Source organism: Octodon degus, unplaced genomic scaffold (genome assembly GCF_000260255.1).
Source record: "Octodon degus isolate 3935 unplaced genomic scaffold, OctDeg1.0 scaffold00034, whole genome shotgun sequence".
Taxonomy (NCBI): domain Eukaryota; kingdom Metazoa; phylum Chordata; class Mammalia; order Rodentia; family Octodontidae; genus Octodon; species Octodon degus.
In genome coordinates this window covers 12481877-12494446 of record NW_004524610.1, presented here as the reverse complement: position 1 = coordinate 12494446, position 12570 = coordinate 12481877, and the positions used below count along the sequence as shown (strand labels likewise).

The window sequence follows — 12570 nt, the reverse complement described above, 5'->3', positions numbered from 1 at the left end:
TGCCCCTCACAGCCAGTCACTCGCTCTTCCTTTACATAGCTCTGATTATGTCACTGCTGGCTCAAGCTCAACTTGGGCTGCTTTCTACTCACACTGGTGGGACACAGACTGAATACTTGCAAAGCACAAGAAGTCTCTGAGGTGTGGAATCAGCTCACGTTTTTCCACATGAGTTGCCTCCACTTTACCATCTTGCGTCCCTCATAGAACTTTTCAAAAATTTAAGCAATTGATAGTAAATAGTCACTGTATATTTATGGGGCACAGTGTGATAACCGATACTCACACACAGTGGATAAAGGTCAAATGAGTGCAATCAGTATGTTCACCTTCTTACAACTTATATTTGTTTTAGGAAGTTTCAAATTGTACTCTTTTAGTTCTTTGTAAAATGTGTACATGATACAGTATGAGTGCATTGTCATCCTGCTGTGACACAGAATGCTGGAACTCCTTTTATGCAGTGACACAGAGCTGTGACTAGAAGCTTGCTGGCTCCTGTGGCCAGCTGACCAGAGACCATTCCTAGCGTCTTTGGTTTAAAGTCCTGTAGAAAGTCCCAAAGCCCTGCTCTCCTCAAAATGTGTTTATCAGCACTTTCTCTAGTGGTTTTTGTTTGTTTTTTAATATATTTGGTACAGAGTCTCACAACCCAGCTCAGACTTGTAGTGATCCTCTTGTTTTCAGCCTCCCTAGTGCTGGGATTAAATGCATTCCCAACCAGTCTTGGACTGGATTGCCTGCTCATTGGGCGAGGCTGGCACAGCACGCGGTACTGGGGATTGAACCCTGGCCCCTGCACCTTCTTAAGCAGGCACTTAGTCCACTGAGCTGTCTTGCTGGCCCTCTAGTTCTAAAGTAATGAATGATTCCTACAGAAAGCTTGGCAGAAACCATAGAAGTACACTGCCAGAATTGTGCCCACCTTAACAGACCTTTGACCGACCAACTTCTTTTTGGTTGTTCCTTTAGTATTGAAGTACGCTTTTCTGTGTTTATTTTTGCACTTGGGATCTCAGGTGTGGTATTATACACAGATACACATTTGTCCATCCAGACTGAAAATGAAGGTGTTGAGCACTGGTTGTATGTGAAGCGCATAAACCTCTCCCAGGCATTTGTTAGAAGGGAGACGGCCAGCATGTGGAATGAGCTCACCTGTGACTTTAATGGCAGGCACCATGGACTGATCAAGAATTGTGTTCTTTTTACAAAGGTAGCCTGCTAGTGCCCACAAAGCAGGCATGGGGACCATCGCTGGGGCCTAGGTCTTGCTCTGTGGCCCAAGCAAGAGTGTCGGATGGATTCGTTTTATACCCCTCATCCACACTGGGGTGGAAGAATTTTCACCCAGGACTAACACCTTTGAAAAAGTTATTTAAAAATGGTTGAGGGTGACTCTACTAAATTTCCTTTCATATTTCTCTAATATGTGAATGTTCCCAGCTGCTGCCAGGATAATGTAAGGTAGTCTTTTTTTTTTTTCCCAGAATCAGGGAATTTGGCTGGGGAGATGACTCAGTGGAATAAGCGCTTCCCTGGTAAGTGCAAGGGCCTGAGTTCAATCCCCGGTTCCGCAAAAAAAAAAAGAACGAGGGAATTGAACTCGGGCCCTTGCCTTGTCACGGAAGCGCTTATTCTACTGAGCCATCTCCCTAGCCCCTCAGTCTTTCTTAAAAGGAATGAAATTGAAGAGAACTCTGTACCTTTCACTTTGTTTTCTCCAAGTGGTGCATTTGTTTTGTTCAACACAACACTATTTTGATGATCTTTGCAAGAAGGTTAAGACAAATATCACTTTTGAGCTGGGGAGACTTACAGTGGAGACTTCTGATCTATGTCTCATTTTCTTGCCCAAAAATGTGGCTCTGTTGCCTTGATTTGAATCCTTGAGAAGTTATAGTGGTATAAATTTCCCAGACTGTGAGAGTGTTAGATTTAAACTCAGATATGGAAGTTGTAGTCACCTTCTGGGAACTTGTAAGAACTGCTTCTGCTTAAGAGGAAGAGGCAATATGTTACAACGTGTGTGTGAAGTCTGAGGAAATAATCTACCTTTGTCAAGACAAGGCTTTCTGCTTTGCTTCTCTTGTGCCAACTTGTGATAAAAGCTGTTGTTTATGAATGTGTCTAGGCTACAGCATGTGAGTGTATTTCATATCCATATGCTTGGAAGCAATGTGACCGGGGAATTTTATTATGTTTATTGATACTTATTAATCTTCACCTGCAGGAATGCAACATATCTGATATTAAGTGTGTAATTTTATTATTGAGAAAGGAAAGAATAGGTCTTAGACGCTTTTTAAGAAGAATGCAAAGTTGAAATATTGTTTACTGAGAAGACAACTTGATGGGAAATGATACATTTTTTTACTCTTTGCACTGGAATTTTATTTTTTCTGTTTGAATTGTAACCACTCTTCTGGGATTTATTTATTTGCAGGAGTTTGGGGTGGCATTGAGATTTTCGAGGCAATATTTAGGAGTGGTTTGGGAGAGATGACATGCATTCTGAGACATGTCAGCCGAGCCAGGGCTGAGCTGAAGAGATCCGCAGTGGAGCATTCTCTGCGGCCAGCAGGTCTGCTGGTGTCGGGATGTAATGTTTTTCTCAGACTTTGCTCTGTCACCGTTTGATTGGCTCTTGTCTGACCTTTCTTTTCTTAGCAGTTGCTTCTATTAAAAAAAAGTAGTTTGAGCTGGATATAGACAGCCCCAACCTTATAATTTTGAGTCTCTCTTTTAAAATGTCAGAAGGCCGATTGTCATGATTATAGCCGTGTTTGCTGAGCCGTGCTACCCATCTAGCCAAGTTATGAACTAGAATGCAGGAAGAGGAAGAGAGCCTTTTCAGATATTTTCACAGCATATTTCAGGTGCGTAGAGCATTTTGGAGTCAGGATATGATGTAAGGAAATACCTTGCAACTAGTGTGAGACACAAGGCATTTGAGAAAAATGCAGGAATATCTCTAGAACGGTGATTTTTCATCTTTCCTGGCACCATATTGAGATCTATTGAAAGTTAAGCTCCTGATTCAAAGCTAGATCAGAGTGACAACTCTACTTCAAATTTTGGGTAGAACTGACTAATTTCACTAGAAGTTCTTTCACAGAGATAGAATGTATAACCAGTGACACAAAGACAATATGCTCAGTGATATCACAGTTTTGGAAGAATAAAATATTTCCTTGGTTCTATGTTGCTGTATGTTAGAAGCTGAACCAAGTTTAATGTCTTTTTGACTAACAAAGGTCTTGCTGCCATATCAAGTGCTGATAGACTTGTTTCAAATGTGCTAAAATTTGTTTCTTAGAAAAGAGGGAATGTGGTATTTTTTAAAAAATGAACTATGGCTTGCTTATTTAAGAAAGCAAAAGTTGTTATTCCCAAAAACAGAGAATCAGATGACCAAGTACATTCTCTAAAATAAATTTTGATACAATGCTGTTTTTCTTTTATATGTGATTATGTTTTATTTTGATAGTGAGAAGTTGCTGAAAACTGCTTCTCAAAGGTCTGCAGTAACCAGGAAATTAAAAACCGCATAAGCTCTGTGGGCCGTGGATAGGCCTGTGTCAGGCCTGGCCTATCTAGAACTCTCCACACCCACGAGTTGACATTGGGTCAGGAATTTGAGAACGGTTCCTCTCCTGCTTGCTGGAGGAGAAGCAGATTTGCAGAAGGGTGCGGAGATGTCTGCCTGCGGAGATATCCTAGGGGAGTTGTTCCTTCCTACACTGGGATACAACTGTGGCATTCAAATCATGGAATTCAAAACTTTGTCTAGTGTTTCCTTTTTGAGCCTTGGCTGGCATGTCTGCTTGTACAAAACCATTCTAGTTTTTTGTTTTGTTTTGTTTTTTGGGTATCTTTAGACATGAAAAGATTTACTCATCCAACCAGCTGATTGGAATTACTTTCAAACAAGTCAAGTTCTACTGCCACTGAATTCTTTAAGTTTTCTTGATGGATTTTCTTAAAAAAAAAAACAGAAATTTGAAATGCAGATAGATTCTGAAAAACAAGTGAAGTTGTGTGACGTAAAGAGGACACTAACATGTCCCCATGTTTCTTGGTGGCCTGTTTGGAGCTGTCAGGAAGGCCCAAGCTCTGATGATGACCCACCACCTCCATGGCTCTGGGGTAGTTGTTTTTGCCACCAGTGTGCATGCTTGTGCAGAACACTGACCTACAGTGAGGTGTGGACCTATTCTTCCTAGAGAAGCAAAACTAGGTGTGCTGCTGAATGTCTGAGGTGCTCCATCTGTAGCTTTTTTTTTTTTTTTTTTTGTGGCACTGGTGGTCAAACTCAGAACCTTGCACTTGCCAGGCAGGTGCTTATGCCACTGAGTAATATCTCTGCTCAGCTAATTTTTCTTTTTTTTTTTTCTTGAGACAGCATCTCATTATGCTATCCTGGCTGGTCTTTTGCTCACTTTTGTAGCCTCCAGGCTGGTCTCAAACTCACAGCGATCCCTCCTGTCTCAATCTCCCAAATGCTGGGATTACTGGCATGCACCGCCACACCTGGTTTGCTACTCCAATTTTTTGAGGATATTTCTAGAATTAGAAATTTCTCAAAGCATTCTTGGAAAGGATTCTTTTTGATAGCATCTTTTTGTGTAGTTTTATCAAGTATTTTGGTCAAGAAGAATAGGATACCTATTCTAGAAACTACTGTAGAGTGTCAGCACTGTGTTCCTTCCATTTGTTTTGCTCCAGGTCACAAATCAGCTCATTGTTTTGCTTTGATTGGTGATGTCACCACATTTCCTCCATCACAGTGTTCTTTTGTTCTTCAGAGGACAAAGAGATGAACATCCTTTATAATCTACTTACAGCCAAGACTTATATTTGGACAAATCTAAGTAGAGGTACAATTCTAGATTTGCTAAAAAGGAAAAGTCTCGCTTTCCAGAATGTTCTCCCTGGCTTCATGCCTCCACCTACAAGTGTTTGCTACATGGGTCTCAGTGTAGCCAGTTGTGAGGTGAAGATGAAAGGAGGTCCTAGGGTCATTATACTTTCTTTTCTTACACAATGTTAAGTTGGGGCTGCTCTTGTTGTCCCGGGTAGATTTCTTCCAAGTCAAATGAAGTTGGACCTTCACAGGTTTGGTCTTCCTTAGGCTCTTTTTAAGGCTCTATGGTTAACAAATCTATACGTTTTCAGGTTCACAACCTGAAATTAATCTGTAGCTGTCTGATATTAAAGAATAAAGGATATTCCTAATTATACTGGTCAGAGTACTTTACTTTCATTTCTTATTATCATAAACAATTTTCTTTATATTTTTCTATTTTAAAAATTATTTGAAAACACAGGCTTTCCTATTTTATTTTGCAATGTAGAAAATTTTTAAACATTAAAAACAAGAGAGCCAACCAAATAGCTTGCGGATTAAAGCGCCTGCAAGCAGGCACAGGGGCTGTGGGTTTGATCCCCAGGCCTTCCATGCTGGCCCCACCCTCCAGAGCACGCTGAGACAGCAATTGAGCCTGGGCATGGTGGTACACGCCTGTTGTCCCAGCTCTTGGGAGGCTGTAAACAGGTGAATCACTACAAGTCCAATCTAGTAGTAAGACCCTGAACATCCTGTAGACACTTCCTAAAATACAGAAAAAAAAAGAAACAAAGTGGGAAAAACTATTACATCTCATTATAAACAAAAGGGGTTACAGTAACACCTATTAAAGACCTGCCAGAAACTGCTACAAAGGTAATAACACAGTAGAAAAGTCAAGCAAAGACTAAGTTTCCAGAGCACGAAGCACAACTGGCTCTTCAGTGCACTAAGACAGAAAGATAAACTCCAGGAAAGATAAAGGAAGGCTTATAAAGTTGCAGGGTCCCTTCTCAGAGTGCCTTTGAAAACCTACATCAGAGCTTTTATTTCCTTGTTTAGACGTTGTCGAGGACTGCCCATCTACCCATCTGGCTTTTCTTTTGTCTTGCTCTTCTTGTTTAATAGGGCGGCCTCACTATTTCACACAGGCTGATTCCTCACTGGAGCACTCAGTGAATAATTCTTCCTAACTTGGCTCTGAAGTAGCCGGGACTGCAGGTGCACATCAGCACATCCAGCGGCTGTACTTGTACTGACTGACATCACCCTGTCTGGCTATGTCCGTTATGCAAGGTGGTTCTGTCTATCCAAGTTGGTTCTGATGATCTGGTGATCCTGAAGCATTCCCTCTTGTCCTTTGCCTGCACTGTTCACAGTGTCTCATTACCTGGGAACCATGTCACAGCTGACATCTGAGGTCTTCTACTATTGAGATACAGGAGCAGCCCTTCCCTGTTCCCTGGGGCCTACGAGAACTAGGGCCTAGAAGCAGCTTTCAGGATTACTTGGCTTTTAGTATTACTCAGTTTGCCTTTTCAAACTTCGTACCTTGCAAACTTAGAACATGTGGTGGGAAACATTTTCAGAAGGGGCATTAGCTGGGGCAGTGGTAGGAGGAGGGGCCACGAAGAAAGAAGACCTGAGACAAGGCAGTCACATCCAGGGCAGTGGTGCTCAGCATGTGCCTCTGGACACAGATCCGGCAGCACCAGACTCCAGCTGCTTGAGTTTCTCCTGTAGCCCCTGGAACTGGCATTGGCCCTGGTCAGTGTGGGTCTGGAGGCTGCTGTATCTGCAGCTAGCTGAAGGCCATTGGGAAAGCTTTCTTGAGTCTGCTGCAAAATGCGAGGAACTAGGATTCCAAACCAGTGCAGGGGGACCTGCGGAGCAGAGAGCTCTGGCTCTGGAGTTTTGGTGGGGCCCTTTCACCTATGCAGACCCGCTTCTTGAGGCCCCACTTCCTCTGGAGTCTGGGCATCAGCTCTCACCACCCTGAACATCTGGAGTCCATCCTGGTCCTCGCCAGCTTGCACACAGACCCGAGGCTCCATGCGGCAGGCATGCTGCAGGGGCCGCACCAACTTGGCTCCTGTGGCGCAGAGTCTTGGGGAGCGACAGCCAGCTCTCCTCCACCCGGGCATTCAGCGCCACCCGTTTTGTCTCCAGTTCCTCCAGGTTGCCGAGCAGCTGCAGGAGCAGCATGACCAGCTTGGCCCACAGGTTCTGGCCACCCAAGGCCAGCCACAGTCGCTTCTCTGGGGTGCTGAGCCCGAGGCCAGAGCTCTGGCCTTGCAGGCTGACTACTGCTCATTGCACCCACAGGACAACTGACTCGTTCATGGCAGCTGCCCTGAAGGGCGTTCCCCCATGAACAACTTGAGATAGGATAGTATAATCATGATGGCCTTTTGGACTGGCCAGCATAACATGCCATGCAACTCTAGTAAATTGGGATAAAAATACAAGTTTCAAACTGTCAGGAAAGAAACCAACATATGTGTGGGTCTCTGAGTGAAAATCTTTAAAATACTGCATTAGCATCACCATTCCCATTAAACGTTTTGTATTTGCTGCAGATTATTTACCTTATTAGTTATTCATATGTTTCTTTTCACAAATGAAACAGTGTCAATTCATGATAGCTACAACCTTCATAATGTTTAAGTGCTTAGGCTCAGTGGCCTAAGGGTGACAGGTCCTCCTAGCTGGGTGACTTCAAATTCTTCCTCTTTACCATAAGCAGAATTCTAATATTTCTTAGGATTATGGCAATGGAGAGCCCACGTGGGCCATGTCTAGTGATAATACATGCTCAAATATTAGCAATTGTTATTTATTGGTAAAAAACCCTACCCAATCATAAGAGTTTTTTTTCTATATGTTTTACCATGAGCCCTAAATTAGCATCTAATAATAGCAGTCACACACTATTTCAAGCGTGGCTCTTAGTTTTGAGCTGGAGGAATAGTTAAGAAAGTAACTTTGATAATAATGCAGAAATCGTGAGAGCTATCCAGAGAAGGAGAAGCTTCATCCCGATTGCTTCACATAGAATTAGTACTTAGTGCCAGTGCCTTGAAAGTAGGTTTAGATTCTGTGCATGGACTATTTTGCAGTCCCAGTTCCTCAGCACAGAGTGGGGTAGCGTGTGTGCTTTCAGGAACGACTCCTTGGAAGACCTGCGAAGACATCAGGAAGGGGAGGTGGAAACCCTCCCTCTTCATTGGTCTGTGCTACCCTACAAATCTAGTTTGCGTCTCTTTGGTAACGCCTTAATATCACCGTGATGCTCAGTTCACTCAAATTCTCATTAAAACATCATTGTAAATTGGCTTTATCTTTGCTAATTAACAAGTCATTTTTCCCTGGTTTTATGTCCCTATATAAGCTTCACAATGCCTTATAGGGATTAGAAAAATGGATGCATTCTCTTCATTTAATTCTTTCAAAAATGAAATAAACTGAGATCATTTTTTAATAAATATGTTGATTTCATCATAATTTTAGCTCTTTCAAATAGACCCCATGTTATGAAATAAGCTTCTGCATCAAAATACGAAAGGGGGTTGATAAATTCTGTGGTAGTACTTGCATTGAACCTAAGAAATGTTTTTTCATTGTTCTTGAACAGGGTTGTCAAATTGTCAGCCCCTGCTGTGCCATCTCCACCCTATTTTTAACAAGCTATCTGGGGACAAAGGTGACAGCCTGCTTTTCCTTCCTGTGACGCTCAGTACACTCCATGTAAAGACAGTGAACGAAATGCATGTTTAAACTGTCCTGAAGTGGTTAATTACTTTCAAAGATGTTTCCCAACAGAAAAATATTTGACATGCTTTCAATAGCTTAGAACATCAAAGTCTTCAAGGACTGAGGTTCTCAGTGTTTACTTAAGATGACTGAGGAAGGGAGTGAAAGAAGTGTGTTTAATTGTGCACAGCGGATCTGTGGTAAATATGCAATAAGGGTGTGATTGTGGCTAAATCTCTGTAAAATTCAGGGTCTGGAAAGTAAGAGTGACCCTGATGACAGAGGAAAATTCCAGAATGATTTTTCAATGACTTGAGTTGTCTATCTGAGGCTGTACACAGGGGCATGATCCTACCCACTGCCCACCTGTGCCACAAAATGCCTCAGAGGCATAAAAATGGATCTTAATGGGAGGAGGGAGAGGGCCCCAGAGTTCCTCTAGGTCTTGGAAAATTAAATTAGTAGGATTCAAATGTTATGTACTAAGCTATAGAAACCAGTTTTTATCACATTTTATTTTTTTGCCTCACTGAAATTAAAAGGCTTGGCTACTCAAACTCAAATATTAGTTTGAACTCATAAAAGAGTTACAGTCCAACCTCTACATGATGAGTGTCATTAGACAAGAGACTATAATTAGGCAAGAGCATAACTTAATTATTGTTCAGGTTGCAAATGGACAAAATTTGCTTTGAACCTGAATTGATTCATGATGGTTGGTGATGTCCCTGCAAGACAGAGCAGAGAAAGGGGGGAAAGCAGAAGAGAAATTGGGAAGAAAGTCAGGAGTAAAGAAAAGAAAGGGGCAAAGAGGAAAACAGGGAAAGGAAGGATTTTCAGAGGATAGAGTGCAGGCATCGCTGTCGGTAACTGCTCCACAGTGCGTCCGATAGTTTCACATTTCACAACACACAGCTACATAAAGATAAAGGGTGAATGTGAGGAACACAAACCATTTTTTTTCCACATAAGTGAACTAAAGTCACCCTCACAGGAAGCGTTCGGCAGGATCTCAGTAGCTTGGAATACTAACATCCTCTGGGACATGGGCTTCTCAGGGTTTGTTTAAAATGTTCAAGGAAGGGAGTAAAGGAGTGCTTATTGTTATAAAATGGCGCTTAATTTTACACAAAAAGACTAACATGGACTGAGAGACACCCTGCCGCGGGACTTGCATGTAGGGACAGGAACCGAGGACTTTTCCCAGGAAGCAGCTGTATTCCTGCGGGCACTGACGCGGTGGCTTCGTGACCAGAGGCTGAGTGCTGGTCACAGCATCATTGCGGCCTCTTGTACAACTTTTGGGTCTTTGTCTCCAGTAGATGGTGTGCTAACATGTTACAGTCTGGTTGGGCATGAGTTATGGTGCAGAGTTACCTCAGAACTACACGTGTACACAGAGGCTGATACTGCTGCACTGTAAAAAGTTCCCACCCGGAGGCCTCAGGGGAGGCCCCACCACATGTTTTAGTGCTGTGTACTTCCCGTGTTTATAGCAGCACAACTCATAATAGCTCAGATTTGTAAGCGGCTCCATGACTGGCAAGTAGACAAACGCAATGTGTTTATACACAATGGAGCACTACTCAGTCACAAAGAAGGATGAACTCGAGTCATTTGTAGGAAAATGGATGTATTGAGAGACCATTATGTTAAGTGGAATAAGTCAGACACGAACTTAAATTTCACATGGATTCTTTTATGTGAGAAAACCAAAGTGTCAATATTAAGGAGCAAAATAATAATAATAATAATAATAATAATAATAATAATAATATAGGGCACAGGGAGCTACATCTTTTGCAAGTAGAACTAGGACCAAGAGATAGAGGGGAAGGAGAGAGGGAGGGAAAGGGAACATGAAAAGTGAAGCTGTGTCCCCTCCCCACCATAGCTGTCACCATGACATACTGCAAACACATATACATTATAATAACTGAAAAACAATGTACACTCTAACATGTACCCTCTAGCCTACTCAGTCTGGGGTTCATTCTCACCATAAGCAGGCTTCCCGGGTCCCAGGGAGTTGTGCTTACTGCCTACCACGTCAGTAGCAAGGACCAGGCCATGGGGGATAGCCGTGCGGAGCGGGGAGAGGAGCCTGCCTGAATACTAACTTTTCACTTGGCCTGACCTAATGGCTGTTTCAACAGTTAGCTCTGCTACATCCAGGAGGTGGGGGCGTGGCAGATGCCCAGCCCATTTCAGAGGGTCAGGCCCCCGACGGTGGGGAGCCAGGGTGGATTTTAATCAAGGAGAGACATCCACTTAGGGGAGTGGGTTGGCGTGCGTAAGGTGGTGCAGAGGGGCAGGCGCTGAGCTAAAGCCTGCTCTGAGGTGGAAGCCAGCACCTAACTGCAGGGCTCTGAGTGGCTGAGGCACGGGAGCCGGAGGAGTGGCCGCTTGTGGCACACGGAGCATGACATGGAATAACCTCTTTTTAAAGAGGGCTTCTGCTCCTTCCGCCACAGCAACCATTGAAAAAGAGTAGCCATGGCCCTCCGCTATCCCATGGCCGTGGGCCTCAACAAGGGCCACAAGGTGACTAAGAATGTGAGCAAACCGAGGCACAGCCGCCGCCGCGGACGTCTCACCAAACACACCAAGTTCGTGCGGGACATGATCCGGGAGGTGTGCGGCTTCGCCCCCTATGAGCGGCGCGCCATGGAGCTGCTCAAGGTCTCCAAGGACAAGCGCGCCCTCAAGTTCATCAAGAAAAGAGTGGGGACGCACATCCGCGCCAAGAGGAAGCGTGAGGAGCTGAGCAACGTGCTGGCCGCCATGAGGAAGGCAGCTGCCAAGAAGGACTGAGCCCCTCCGGAATAAAGCTTTGCAGAAAAAAGAAAAAAAAAAAAAAAAAAAAAAAAAAAAAGAGGGCTTCTGTAAAGGCATGTTCACACAGACAGCACAGGATTTTTGTTTTTGTTTTTCTCACAGTTTCAAGTAATGGAAAAAATAAACCGTGTTTAGGGGAGGGTGAACTCAAAAGCCTGTAGGTGAGGGGTTGCTGGCAGGGCCAAGTGGCTCATAGAGATTGACCAAGAACTTTTGATACTAGGGATGTAAGCATAGAACTTTTGGAGGAGACAGAATCTAGAAACAGCTTGCACTGCTCTGAAACTTTGAGCAGAATTTTGTTGAAAAAGGGTAGTCCAGACCCTGCTTCTGCAGCTTAGTGGTTGTGTTTAGTAGCTACAGTACTTTTCCTGTTCCTAGCCTTATTTTCCTTACGTTATTGATGACACTGTGTGTGTGTGTGTGTGTGTGTGTGTGTACACATCTGTATGTCTGTACACCAGTAGACAAGTGTACACACACGAGCCTGGCACACACACATAGACAGGGAACAAATTGTGAGTGGTACTTTCATTTTCAACAATGACAGTTATTGGATCCTAGGTAGATGTCTCTTTCTGGTATTGAAGAATTTTTCAATAAAAGGAAGAATGGACTTGCATGGCCCCCAGTGAAGGAAGACATTCCTGAGCACACAGTCGTGGGGGAGTGGGGTTGCTAGCAGCTACAGAGCCCTTCTTGTTGGCCATATGGTCCCAGGTTGCTGCTGCTGCTGCTGCTGCTGCTGCTGCTTGGCTTTCCGTGCAGTTGGTGGAAGCTGTGCAGGGAGGGGTTAACAAGCTCCCTGACTCATGTTACATGAAGTAGCAGAAATTATCAGATGAAAACTAGAATCAGGAAGGGGGAAAAGCGCTGCACAGACCCACTGTTTCCTAACCCGCACGTTTGTGCTCTCGTTGGTGAGTGAAGTGTTGAGTGGAGCGCTTTCTGCGGATCAGCACGATGCCCTGTAGGTGCACCCAGACCCCCACTGCCTGAGCCTGAGCCACTCAGGCTGGCGTCACCGCCGCTGAACAGTGCTGTCAGTCACAGCTTCTAGCGCAACAGCCAGGAAGCCCAGGCTGGGAGACCCGCCCTCGGGGAGGAGCCGCCCATGCTAATGAGCAAGT

At 44.0% G+C, this 12570-nt stretch overlaps 1 pseudogene; it reads right to left on the bottom strand.

Annotated features, from left to right (window-relative positions):
* Positions 1–6526: 6526 nt before the first annotated feature.
* On the bottom strand, positions 6527–7192 carry LOC101578087 (annotated as a pseudogene).
* Positions 7193–12570: the final 5378 nt, after the last annotated feature.